This window comes from Myotis nattereri (genome assembly GCF_964212035.1).
Source record: "Myotis nattereri genome assembly, chromosome: 8".
Lineage (NCBI taxonomy): Eukaryota > Metazoa > Chordata > Mammalia > Chiroptera > Vespertilionidae > Myotis > Myotis nattereri.
Window position 1 is genome coordinate 21,086,717 of NC_138083.1, and position 13,231 is coordinate 21,099,947.

General features: G+C 40.3%; 1 protein-coding gene across 4 annotated transcripts in view; it reads right to left on the minus strand.

The window, feature by feature from the left end:
* MACROD2 (mono-ADP ribosylhydrolase 2) overlaps positions 1-13,231 on the minus strand; it is a 1,902,899-nt gene that overhangs the window by 674,683 nt on the left and 1,214,985 nt on the right. The gene's annotated exons all lie outside the window — the stretch shown is intronic.

Genomic DNA, 13,231 nt, shown 5'->3' on the forward strand with positions numbered 1-13,231 from the left:
CCCTATGAAAGCAGGCACTGACTCAGTGGAATTTCCTTGTTGGTGATCAGGTAGGTGGATGAGCTGGGGGACCCACAAGCCTATAGTCCATGTGGAGAGGGGCCTCCCACCCTGCACACCTTGCCCTTAGGTCTCCTCACTTGGCTATTCCTGATCTGTGTCTTTATAATCTATATTTATAGAATCCTAAGCGACCTGTTGACTAATTGACCTATCGCTATGATGTGCACTGACTACCAGGGTCATAAGCTCAACACAGGAGCTGCCCCCTGGTGGTCAGTGTGCTCCCACAGCAGGAGTGCCAGTCAGCTGACTGACAGGTGCTAGAAGCCAGGCTCATGGCTGGAGCACAGCTGTGGTGGCACAAGCCTCTCCCAGTTCCAGCAGCGCTACTAGGCGGTGCTGGCAGGCACAGCAGAGCCAGGATGATGAGAGTGGGGCGGCGCCTGCCCAGGCTTGGGCTCCTCCCCAGCCACCTGCCACTTTGTGCACTACTACATTTCTCGAGTATGTCAGACTGCCGGTTTCGGCCCAATCCCTGTAGGCCTAGCTGACATCCCCCATGGGGGCCCAGGACAGGATGAGGGACCCCACCAGTGCACAAATCCATGCATTGGACCTCTAGTCCTATATAATAAAAGCCTAATATGCAAATAGACCGAATGGCGGAACAACCCACGGAACGACCAGTCGCGATGACGTGCACTGACCACCAGGGAGAAGATGCTCAATGCAGGAGCTTCCCCCAGCCCGCAGACCCCAGGCCAGCTAAGGTGGGTACCAGCAGGGGCCCCCTGGTCACCCCATCAGTCGCCCAGCAGAGGAAGGTGACCAGTGGTGGTGGCAGGGAAATCAGGGGCCGCAACCAGCTGGTGAGCGGGCCAGCACTGCCCCCTATCGCCTCACTGGTTGCCCCGCATATCGGCCCTGATTGTCGACTAGGCCTAGGGACTCTACCCATTCACAAATTTCATGCACCAGGCCTCTAGTAAAACTATAATCCTAAGTATGACATTTAACTGAGTTCTGTAAATTTTCTTTCAAATCATCAAACCTGAGGGGACCATGGGAACTTTAAAACATATAGCCAATTGATCATAAGTGAAGATGGTCTGGGGACTCCCAAAGTGTGGGTGATGTCTCAAGTAAGTGGAGTCCTGTGGAGATTTGAGCCTTAGACATGCAGAATCTGACACCAACACCATGTGGTTAAAGTGAGAATTGCGTTTCAGTATCCCAGTCGGTATCAGGCCAGTTGGATTGAAATGGAACAACACTTCAAGCTACAGAGTATAAGGTAAATTGGTTCCACTCTCTGTGTCTAGATTCCCCATTTGTAAAATGAGAATAAGAATAATGTCACCCATAAAGTACCAAAAAGTATCTTATCTATAGTTAATTGATGAATTATCACTATTGTTATTATTCCTAGACAAGTTTATTATGGTATAGATATAATTTTATATCCCCCATTATTTTTCACCTTGCAAAGTACAAGCAGTTTTCCCTGTTGCTACATAATCTTTATAATTCTCATTAATGTCTGCATAATAATCTATCAAGTAGAGACAGTGTGGCTTACTTTTACCACTGCCCACTGAAAAGAAAATAGTTTCATTTTTTGTTTTTAAATTACATAACTTTATATGTAAGATTTTTCCATATTTCTGAAAATGTACATGTGAGTTCTTAAGATAGAATTTCTCAGCCAAAGAATATAATTATGTTTACAGGTTAAAAACAAATTGTCATGTTGCTTTTCAAAAATAATAGTATTATTTTACAATGCTCACAAATGTACACAAGTAAATGTTTTCACCACAATCTCTCTAACAATGGTTATTAGCAATATTTAAATATTTTAATTATATATATATGTGTGTATATATATATATATATATATATATATATATATATATATAATGTGTATTTTGCTATCCTATATAATAAAAGCCTAATATGCAAATCGACCAAACTGAGGAACAACCAGTCACTATGATGGGCAGCACTGACCACCAGGGGTCAGACGCTCAACACAGGAGCTGCCCCCAGCTAGCAGGCCTTAGGCCAGCCAAGGCTGGTGCCAGCAGGGGTCCCTTGATAGCCCCGCAGGCTGCCCCACAGAGGGAGGCAACTGGCAGTGGCAGTGGGGGGTGGGGCTGGAGAGCTGGCGGCAACAGGAGGGCCAAGGTGGGTGCTACCTGTGCATGAATTTTGTACACCGGGCCTCTAGTATTATATATATATATATATATATATATATATATATATATATATATATATATATATATATCTTTATATTTTTTACAATCTTTTGAACACTTGAGAAGTTAAATATTTTTTCACTTAAGAAAAATAGAATCCCCTCTTATAAATTAGTTCTTTCAGATATTTTTGAGTATCTGTTGCTATTTTTATGTGTTTTGGCAATTTGATGAGTTTTTCATCGAATGCAGATATTTAGCCACTATCTTTTTTGACCATTTTAAAATCACCTCAGCATCATAGGGGATGTCTTTACCAACACTCTTTTAGTTGTAAGGAATGGTAATCCTCACATGTTTGCTTCAGAAGAGGGTATTTGAAAGGATATAGAGGAAAATCATGAAAAGGAAGTACAGAGAAAAACACTGGATCTTACAAAGCCTAAAAAGTGACCTTTCCTGTTCTCATCCTGTGAGGCCTCAGTGGCTGGCTCTACTTCTCTCTTCAAGTCACTTTCATTGTTCATGCTTTCTATAAACTGCCTTTGTGCACTCTGCTGAACATGGACAATTCTGGCTGCCTCACAGTTACTGGCCACAGGCCTCAAGTCCAGGTGATCTGACAGATTGAAGACCAACATCGACTAACTGAGTCTCGGTGCCCATATTCCAAATTACATTAGTCCATTTTCACTCAATTATCCACCCTTTTGCACCATGTCCCGGGTTCTGAAGTCATGCATTATTTGGGATCATCTTTAAACCTTTGGCATGAAAGTTTTTCTAAGGAAAGGGTAAAAAAATGGCTAAGAAAATGATTGGCATGCCTAGTTAGTGGGTGCAATAGAGAATGTTGGCTTTCATATGTGCCTGGAGTTAGCCAGATGGCAAAGTTTAAGAGCATAATCCCCAAAACTATCCTCACTTCTGATACCAACTACAAATTTGGGGTACCCCAAAGCCAACTTCAGGTTTGAAAATTTACTAAAAGTTCTCACAGAACTCACAAACGATTAGACTCACATTTATTGTTAGTTAGAGGGAGGGAAATGATACAGATCAAAATAAGCCTATTGAAGAGATGCATAGGGGAGAGTGTGAGAAGGTCCAAATAAAAATCTTCCATTGTCCTTTGCTGTGGAGTCAGGAAATATTACTCTCCCACACTGATATGTAAAAATACAGAGTACTACCAATCAGAGACTTTCATCTGAGCTTCAGTGGCCAGAGTTTTATTGGGGTTCTATTACATAGGCATGATTGCTTGATTGAATATCCATGTGGTTGAACTCAGTCTCCAGGATGACTAAGCCATATGGTTGGTCTATATGGCATGGCCAGTGCCATACTAAAACTGTGATGTGTGCTCAGTTCCACCACAAGATTATGTCTGTGTGACTAATACCATTGTAATGAGCTAGTTATTAATATTAAAAAAGGAGCAAAAAGGAGGCCAGACATTATAGGCATGTCATTTGGGCAGCTTCCACAGGAAGCTGCAATTTCACACTCCCCCGGGAACCACCAGCCCATTCCCTGCAGGTCACTGGGGGAAGGGGTCCAACAAAGGGAAGATGAATATATGCATAATGAGTCAGGATGACTACAAAATATATCTGTCAGTCAAACCTGGAAACAGAAATCATTGGCTAGAGTAGGCAGGACACCTGCAAATCTGCAAAAATTTGAGGATACATAATACCCCAAACCAAGGAGTTTGCTCTCTTGGTGCTCTTGGCTCATGGGACTCTCTTGTTCCTGCTTCCTTGCATTTGCCCATGTTTCCTCCATAGCCATGTGGCCCTGCGGACCCCACATGCAATGGACTGATGGGTTGCAACTGGGAAGACCAACTAAGTTAGCCTGATGTTGGATGGACTGTGTAGACATGGAACAAAAGCTCTGGATAATGGCTCTAAGTTTAGCCCTGCTAAAAGCATGATGGTACTTCTTCCTTGAGAGAACTAAGGGAAATGGGACCTTGAAAACTCAGGGGTTTGATGCCACAGAAATAAAGCTTTCTAGAATACCTCATCCTCCCTTGTAAGTCTCCAAAAATTCCTTTTCTTGGGATATCACCAGAATTCCACTCACACAAGCAACAAGTAGGGACTAGGACCTCTTCTTACTGGTAACATGACCACTCTGCAAGCACATCACATTGTTACTATGTAGTTGGCCCAAGGCTTCCAAGCAAACATGAATTACCTCCCAGTTACCAAAGACCTAGGCCAGATCTTCCCTTAGCCGAGGTCGGCAAACTGCGGCTTGCAAGCCACATGCGGCTCTTTGGCCCCTTGAGTGTGGCTCTTCCTAAGCCTTAGGAGCACCCTAATTAAGTTAATAACAACGTACCTACCTATATAGTTTAAGTTTAAAAAATTTGGCTCTCAAAAGAAATTTCAATTGTTGTACTGTTGATATTTGGCTCTGTTGACTAATAAGTTTGCGACCACTGCCTTAGGGCAAGGTAAATTCTTTACTACAAATATAAAATATTTTAAAAATAGAAATTAGTGATAAAATTAATCCAACTTTTATATAAATATATTATTCATATAGTTTCATTTGATCCTCATATGGATCAATAAAATAACTCTTTTTTTTCTATAACACAAATAAATAAAATAATGATCATAGAGGTTAAATAATTTGCCCACAGTCACATAGCTAGTAAATGCCAAAATGGGATTCAAACTCCAAAACGGGTTCTTTCCCCTCTGTACTGCCCAAGCTTTAGCAATGACAAGCCTGATGGAATCAAGGGTGTGATTGTGTCCTCCTGGGTCGCAGTGCAGCTGTGAAAAAGTCACTTAACCCCGACTGAATGCCATTGCCCTCCAGTTCATCCCACCTCACAGGCTTTTGGAAGGAAGTAGCCAGAGAGCCAAGTGAATGCTTAGAGTTCATCAGGGGCAAAATAAAGAAAGGTCCTTACTCAAAACAGCAAAAATCCCTCCTTCTGACACTTTCCAGAAAAACACTTACAAAAATGCAAATACCTAAAACTATAGGTGAAATTCTTTCTATTATTCTAGATGTTATATTAATCTTTGTTGCTATTCTTATGCATCCATGGGAATTAATGCATGGAATGGCTGGGGGTACAAATATTAACTTACTAGTAAAGTTGTTTAAAGGAGGAATGCAAATAAAAACAATCTCAACTTTTGTACATGTTGTTGCTCCACAATATCAAGAAACTGTAACAAGTTTTACTTCTTTGAGTGAATACTATTAAGAAATTCCTAGAATACCAGTTTTTTTACTAACATTGTTAAGAATATGCTAACCTGCTGTCTACATGCACTACCGATTTAAAATGAAGATTTCTGGAATAATGTATACTTACATAAATTTAGTTCAGTATTTTGATGAGCACATATTCAGATTAATCTGCATAGTACTCAAATCCTAATGTGTGATCCTAAATAAAATAAAAAAAAACTTTCAATTCCCCATCTGAATAAACACCAATTTGCATTTGTGATTAAAGGTTATGGGGATATTTAATATCAAGCTGAGTTTTTCCTTCCACTCATCATTTCCTCCCATTTCCTCCCTTACCTATATCCAGGTAAGAACTAAAAATGAACTCTATTTCTGGAAGTGTATCAGCCATTAAAAAATTATAATTGAAAGTCAAATATAAACACATTTAATCATTATTAGATTCACCTGCGCTTCTCCAGCCTGACTAGCCTGTGTGAATGGGGTCTTGTGGGGTGGCAGTGAACAGCCTCGGCGTTATGATCATTACAGCCTGATTAAAAAAATGAGAGGCCAAAGCTATAAGGATGCAGAAGTAGATGCCAAAAGCAAGAAGTCCCAAGCTGCTGGCATTCAAAAGGTATCTTCTCTTTATTCCATCAGCTCATTAAACTTCCAAGGTAACCAAAGTCAGTTTCATTAGACTTCTCTTTGCAGATAGTTTTTAAAAGCCAGGCTAAAAAGTGTATATGCAATTCATGGTATAAACTCACTTCAAGTTGATGCAAGAGGAGGCCCCCGTGGACTGTCACTATCAGCCATGGGAAGCATGCCCCAAGGTGGTGGAGGGTGGCAGTGGGGCTATGAAGGAACGGATGTGGCCACATAGTATCCCTCTCCAAGCCTAGATGAGGCCACTCAAAGGAACCTTCAGCCAAAAAAAAACATATTCTCAGACAGCTTTTCCACTTTGACAGTTCCATTCACTCTAATTAAGACTTGTTATTCAGCCATGGTTTTTCTTAATGCTTGTTCCAAGAAAGCAATTGCTTGAGGGGAGATCAAAAGCTGGAAAAGGTTGGTGTCTCCACAGAAACACGGTGTGCCAGCTTACTTAGGTAGTAACATATGGACCACAAGTGATGCTCCAGACGTAAAGAGAAACATGAAAAAAAACTTCAGGAAATAAATATAAAAGGAAAAACTTAGAGCAAATAAACTGAAAAATAGGATTATGTTTCTTGGTTCTCTTATGGGGGCAACTATTGAATATAACAAGTGGATACAAACATTCAAGTAATTGAAAATGTTTCTAAAACACAGCACACTGGGTGGTTTCTGGAGGAAACAAATAGGACAAGTAAAAAAATAAAATGAAAAATGAGCTGGGTATATGCTAAAATTCTCCAGAGCCTAATGCATCTCTTCCATGAAAGAGATTAATCCATTTTTTAAAAAGTAAATAAATAAAAAGGAAAGCATGCCAATTAATTGATTGGAAAAGGAGAAGGATTTCTTTTTCTCGCTGTATTTTAAAGCTGAATTTTTTTCTTAAATTAGCACATTAGTCTATAACAAGGAGCACGAGGCTCGTTTCAATACCACAGTCACACTCTACAGCAATGTTTCTTCTCCTTTTAAAATGTCAATCCTTCTGTTAATAAACAGAAAAATTTCATGCTCCTGGTTAGAGAAACACTAACTGCTTTTGTAACAAAGCAAAAAAGGTCTCAGTGGTTTAATACAGACACGTTTACTCCTTGTATGGTTATACCAATGCTGATGTTAAAGTCCACTGTGTGTGTTTGGGGTGGATGGGTTCTCCCCTGCGAGGCTCTCCTGGAGGACACGGAAACTCTCCTCTGATGTACTTGGCCACCTTCAACAAAGAGGTCTAAGGTGCTCTGGGGGTTAGCTTCATTCAACCCAGCAGAAGAGGAAAAGGAGTTGGAGGACTGAGGAGGGAGATTATCACTGACCCATCTGGAGGTGACACACATCATTTCCATCCATGTTTCTTTGGCCAGAACTCTACCACATAGCGGCCAATGAAAGGGCAGATGGGAAATGCAGTCTAGTTGGATGCCAAGGAAGAAAGGGAATGAGCGGGCGAGCACTGACTAGTCTTTGCCACATTTCCCAAGAAAATCCTAATAAGCCCTCATAGAAGATGCCACTTATAAGGTTCATGTTTTATAGTCTAGATATGACCTGTCCCTTCCAGACAAGAAGATTCCTGCCTTCATTCAGCACATGCGTACTGAGTACCTGCTACATGCCAGAAGCGATTTAAGTAAGAAGATACATTAATGTAAAAAACAAAAATCTTTTGTTGTTGTTGTTGTTGTTAATCCTCACCTGAAGATATTTTTCCATTGATTTTTAGAGAAACTGGAAGGGAGGGGGAGAGACAGAGAGAGAAACATCAATGTGACACAACAATTGGTTGCATCCTGCACAAACCCCTACCAGGGCCAGGGATCAAACCTGCAACCAAGTTACATGTCCTTGACCAGAATCAAACCCGGGATCCTTCAGTTCATGGGCCGAGGCTATATCCACTGAGCCAAACTGCTAGGGCAAAAAATCCCTTCTTGTGGATTAATGGAGAGTGGTAAGACAATAAAATAATGGGGTAAATGTTATAGAATATTAGAAGTGATTAGGACTAGGGATAAACAAAAAATGAGACTGGAGAGGCAAAGAATTGAGGAAGCAGTTAAATTTTAAGTATGGCAGCCAGGACTTAAAAGGGAGTGATGATGTGCACCATAAGACAGCATAGTCAGGCATTCATTATGTGGTTTGTATAAAAAATTCCCCAATATAATTTTATAGAATCCTGAATGTGGCTTATCAAAACATAATCACTTCTCTGAAATTCTGATACCCATCTTTTCTCCTGCACCAACCCAAGTGATAATCCACAGTCCTATAAAATAAGTATAAAGTGCTTATCTTTCCATTTCTAACAAGTACAAACCAAGGGAGATTTTATTTTTATTACTCATAAAAAAAATATACCTTGCATTTCATGTACTCCACTGAAACCTTTGATATGTGAAGGTACTCAAGGGTAGTTAGTGTCAGCCGTGGGCAAACTACGGCCCGCGGGCCGGATCCGGCCCATTTGAAATGAATAAAACTAAAAAAAAAAGACCGTACCCTTTTATGTAATGATGTTTACTTTGAATTTATATTAGTTTACACAAACACTCCATCCATGCTTTTGTTCCAGCCCTCCGGTCCAGTTTAAGAACCCATTGTGGCCCTCGAGTCAAAAAGTTTGCCCACCCCTGGTGACCAATAAGACCATAGAGAGGCGGGGCAAGAACAAGAATCCATTTAAACTAGGTCATTTTGAGAAACAATTTCATGTATGTAGGGGCCTACAACTTCCAAATAACCAATACATTTTAAAGGCTTTTAAAATGACCCAAGACACTCACCTTGAATAGAACTGGTCCAACAAAGAGTTGTGAAGGCATCAGGAAAAGGCTGAAATGAACTTATCATAGTCCCCTAACCTAAATCTTTGCTTTTCTCTCTAATACCTGGCCATGCACTCAACTGCCCAAGTCAGCTTTGCTCCTTTTAAATCTTAGGTTCTCAGTCCTAGAGATTTCAGACTAGATTGATTCCCAGCAGATTCCCCTGACTTAGAATGTCATTGTATTCCATCTCTATTAGGCCTCACTGTGGTTGATTTCATGACACTAAAGCTTAAGACCATGATCATAAATGGAGAGAATTAACCACTGGTAGTATAAACTAACTTGACAGGATTTATAATGTGTTTACTAGTATATTGAATTGCTTTCTAAAAGATGGTTTCTTTCTTCTAAAAACCCTCACGGAGAATCACTGAATCTCGGAAAAAGCAAAGACCTCCATCTCTCCACCCAGCCAGCTCCAGGCAAGAAGAATGGAAGGTGCCGCTTTAGCTTGCTGGACTCAACAGCATGTGGACTTTGCTGCTGTTTGCTGTATGAAATGGAGAATAAGCTCTTTTATTACAAATCTGTTTCTTTTCTGTACCCCAATTTTATTGATAAGCAACTGCCTACATTGTTTTCCTGGGCTCAAAATCCATCCCAATGGCACAGTTTCTCCAAAAACTGAAGTCTTGCTTCCCTCTTAAAAGCCCTCCTAGGAAACATAATTCTGCTTCTGAAAAGTAACCTAGTATTTAAAGGTCTCCCTTTAGTCCAGCCTCATGGTCACATATGACATGCTGTCATACTTGTTGCCAGCTGAAAACTCCCATTAGGAGCTCTTACAGCCTTCCTGGGCAGCAAACATCTGCATAGAGGGCTACCAGTTGATATCATCTCCAGGATCCAGCTCTCCCTGCCTGGCTATGCACTTTCCTATATCTTGATACTTGACACATGAGCAGTCAGATGTCTGGATCCCTGGACATCCAGAATGGCTGGTGGCATTTTCCTTAGGAGCCACCTGCCAAAGAGGAGCAGCAGCCTCTCATCTTCCAGAGACCACAGGAAGCTGTGGGGCATCTAGAGCTGCATGGCCCAACACAGTGGCACTAGTTATGTGCATCTAGTGAAATTTAATTTTCATTAAATTTCATTAACACACATAAAGTTAAATAAAATTAAAAATTCAACTCAGTTGCACTAGCCACATTTCAAGGTCTTGAAGCTGCATATGTCTAGTGGCTACCATACTGGACAGCACAGAGAACAGAGCATATTTCCATTATCACTGAAAGTTATTGGACAACACAAATCAAGAGCCTGAAAGTAAAATGTGAAAGGACAAGGATTTGGCCAAGAGGAGTCAGACCAGATTCATTCATGCAACTAAAAGTGTGCACTGAACTATGCTGATCCTATTCCTAGCAGTAAGTAATATTCTAAGAGGCTTAAAGCATAGCTGAAAGAGAGAGATAGTTAAAGGCAAGGATCATTATCTATTTTACCCACTGATAAATATAAGAACACAGGACAGAGACAGACACATTGCAGAAGCACAGTAAATACATTCTAATTGAATGAACAGGTACGCATGGTCTAGTTAATTATAAGGGGACCACCGCAGAGAATTAGAAATACTTTTCTAGGCTCCATTACAGGTCCCATTAAATAACTCACTAAATATTTCAACGCTTTTTCTATGGAGACCAACTTTTTAGTCCCTAATTCCATATCTTAGGCCCATTAATACTAAGAAAGAAAGAATGAATGAATAGACAGACAGGGCCATCCATTGAGGTTTCAAACTAGATTAGTCACATTGAAGTTGAAAGCAGCACACATAATCTGTGAGTCTGGTGCATGAATAGGTTTTTAAGGCTGATGTTCTCTGGAAAAACACACCCCAAAATTTTATACACAAAATAATCTGACACTCGGCACTTAGATCAAATTGGTCCCTATTGTGGCCACATCTGAGCAGTCAAATCCTTGATTACTTTATTTAGCATTATTTAAGAGTAATAGTGTTTGATGGCAAGCTTGTAGAATAGGAGCGCTTTTGCCTGGCCCTCCCAATCACTCAGAATTGTACATACAAAACTGAGTCATGCTTCTCCCATCTCTGTCCCACCCATGCATTCCCAGTTAGGCAGGTACAATCTGACAGAGGATATAGACTGGGGAGTATCAAGAAGAGAATAATACCTAGTCAAAATACTAGAGTGAGGAATCTCCAAAGTCAGAGGAAGTGACTAATAATTTGGGAGAAGAGAAAGTAAAGAATTGGGCCCTGGCTGGGTGGCTCTGTTGGTTGGAGCATTGTCATCCAAAGGTTGCAGGCTCCATTCCCTGCTTAGGGCACACACCTAGGTTGTGGGTTTGATTCCTGGTCAGGGCTTGTAAGGAAGGCAACTGATTGATGTTTTCTCTCATATTAATGTCTCTCTCTCTCTCTCTCTCTCTCTCTCTCTCTCTCTTCTCTCTCAAAAAAAATCAATAAGCATATTCTTAGGTGAGGATTAAAAAATTTAAAAACTTGGGGATATTTAGGTTTCCACCATTATGGATGGATCTGTATCTATACTGTAACAGAGATTTTCTATTTTATCATCTGAATAACTATTTAGAAGAAGCTTGTTTTCACTATGCATACCTAGATAACTAAAACTTCAGAAGCTTATTTGGATTGGTGCTCTTGTGCCTTTTTCCACACTTCTCTATACATAGATATATTTTAAATGGATGGGAGGTATATATATATATATTTACTCACATTCCCTCCTAGGTGTATCTGCTAAAGTCATATTTTAAGGAGGTGTGGAGACTTGAAGGGAAGAATATCTCATAAAACCAAGTAGATCACAGAAATGAGTCTTGGGGTGGCATGAAAGATGTTACAGCTGATCTCCCTCACACCCTAAATGCATGGCCAGTCAGCTTTACGCATAACCATTATCCTGAGATCTTTGAATGAAAACCTCAGGTCCTTTTAGGAAGAATGAATGTTTGGTAAAGCTACTTGAGAATCTTCTTAGAAATGATCAAAGAATACTCACATATATAAAATTACTGAATGGGGGAGTCAAGATACCATATTTCTAGTCTTAATCCTAGCACTAACTACTGTAGATGGATTATTTACTTTCACTGGCTTATCTTGTGTGGTCTCTTAGATTGCTTTTTTGTATGTGGTTTTGGAGGTTGGAGGTGGGTCAATGTTAGATTTGATAAAGAGAGAAAGCAAGAAAGAGCAACAGAAATAGAGAAAAGCTATCATTGAGTGTCAAAATATTAGATAAGTAATGTTCTAATGAAGACTTCTCCTGAATCATTGCCCTATTTATATCTGGCAAAACAAGTAAAGTAAACATGCTATTTTAACATTTTTATTCAGTAGATCAATTTTTCATCCTCAATCAGCTTGACACCATCTTTGGAAAATGCTTGCAGTAGGCACTTTGGCTTCCTTTGCTTACAAAAGGGCTTAAATTCATCCAACAAATGAACACACAAAATGTCAAAATAATGTTGTAACAGAAGCATGCACAAGCCAAGTAGCATCAGATGTGCTCTCAAATGTACGGCCCTAATTCAACCCGATGTGAGTGTGAGGCCTGACTGATCCTGGGCCCCATGAGGACTTCTGACAACATGTCTCTTGCTTCGTACTGGGCATGCTGCAGTTCCTATGTGCATCTGAGTTAGCACTGAAGCAATGCTTTCATTTCCAAAGCACTGCATAACCATTAATGATTCAAGCCTTACAACATCCCTCCAATGGAGGTCAGTAGCAAAACACCAGGAGCACAGATGCAGAAGCAAGAGGAAGCTGTTAAATGACATGGTAGAAACGGCAAAGAGAAGAGAGCCTCCACTCTTCACACAGATATATCCAGGTGAGTGAGTGATGGAAAGCATTTCCAAAATGAGGTCACATCTATTTCCTCACCACCAATGAAGTTAAGTTCTCCAAAAACTCCCCTCCCTGTCTCCCCCTTTTCTCGATATCTCCTTAATCCCTTAAATGACTGATGTCACATTTTCACTTCGTGAAAGTGAGTTTGTCCTTTGCTATTTACAACTCAGTTTGGTATCCTTGACTGTAATCTAATAGAAGTTAATAAAAGACCCTACATAACCAAGAGGAAAAGACTAAATATAGTTAAATTATACCATTGGCTTGTCCACAATTTTTCCCTGATTTTAAGGTTTGCACAGATCTACTGATGCCCATCCATACACTCCCTGGGACTCAAGTTCCTACTATAAGAATGCTGATTGTTCCCAAGGGCTTCTGTTCTCACTGCCATACTCCCATTCCCTATTCTAGGATCTGACGGGCCCTAGTCACAGACACTTAACAAACCCTAATTTAAGGAA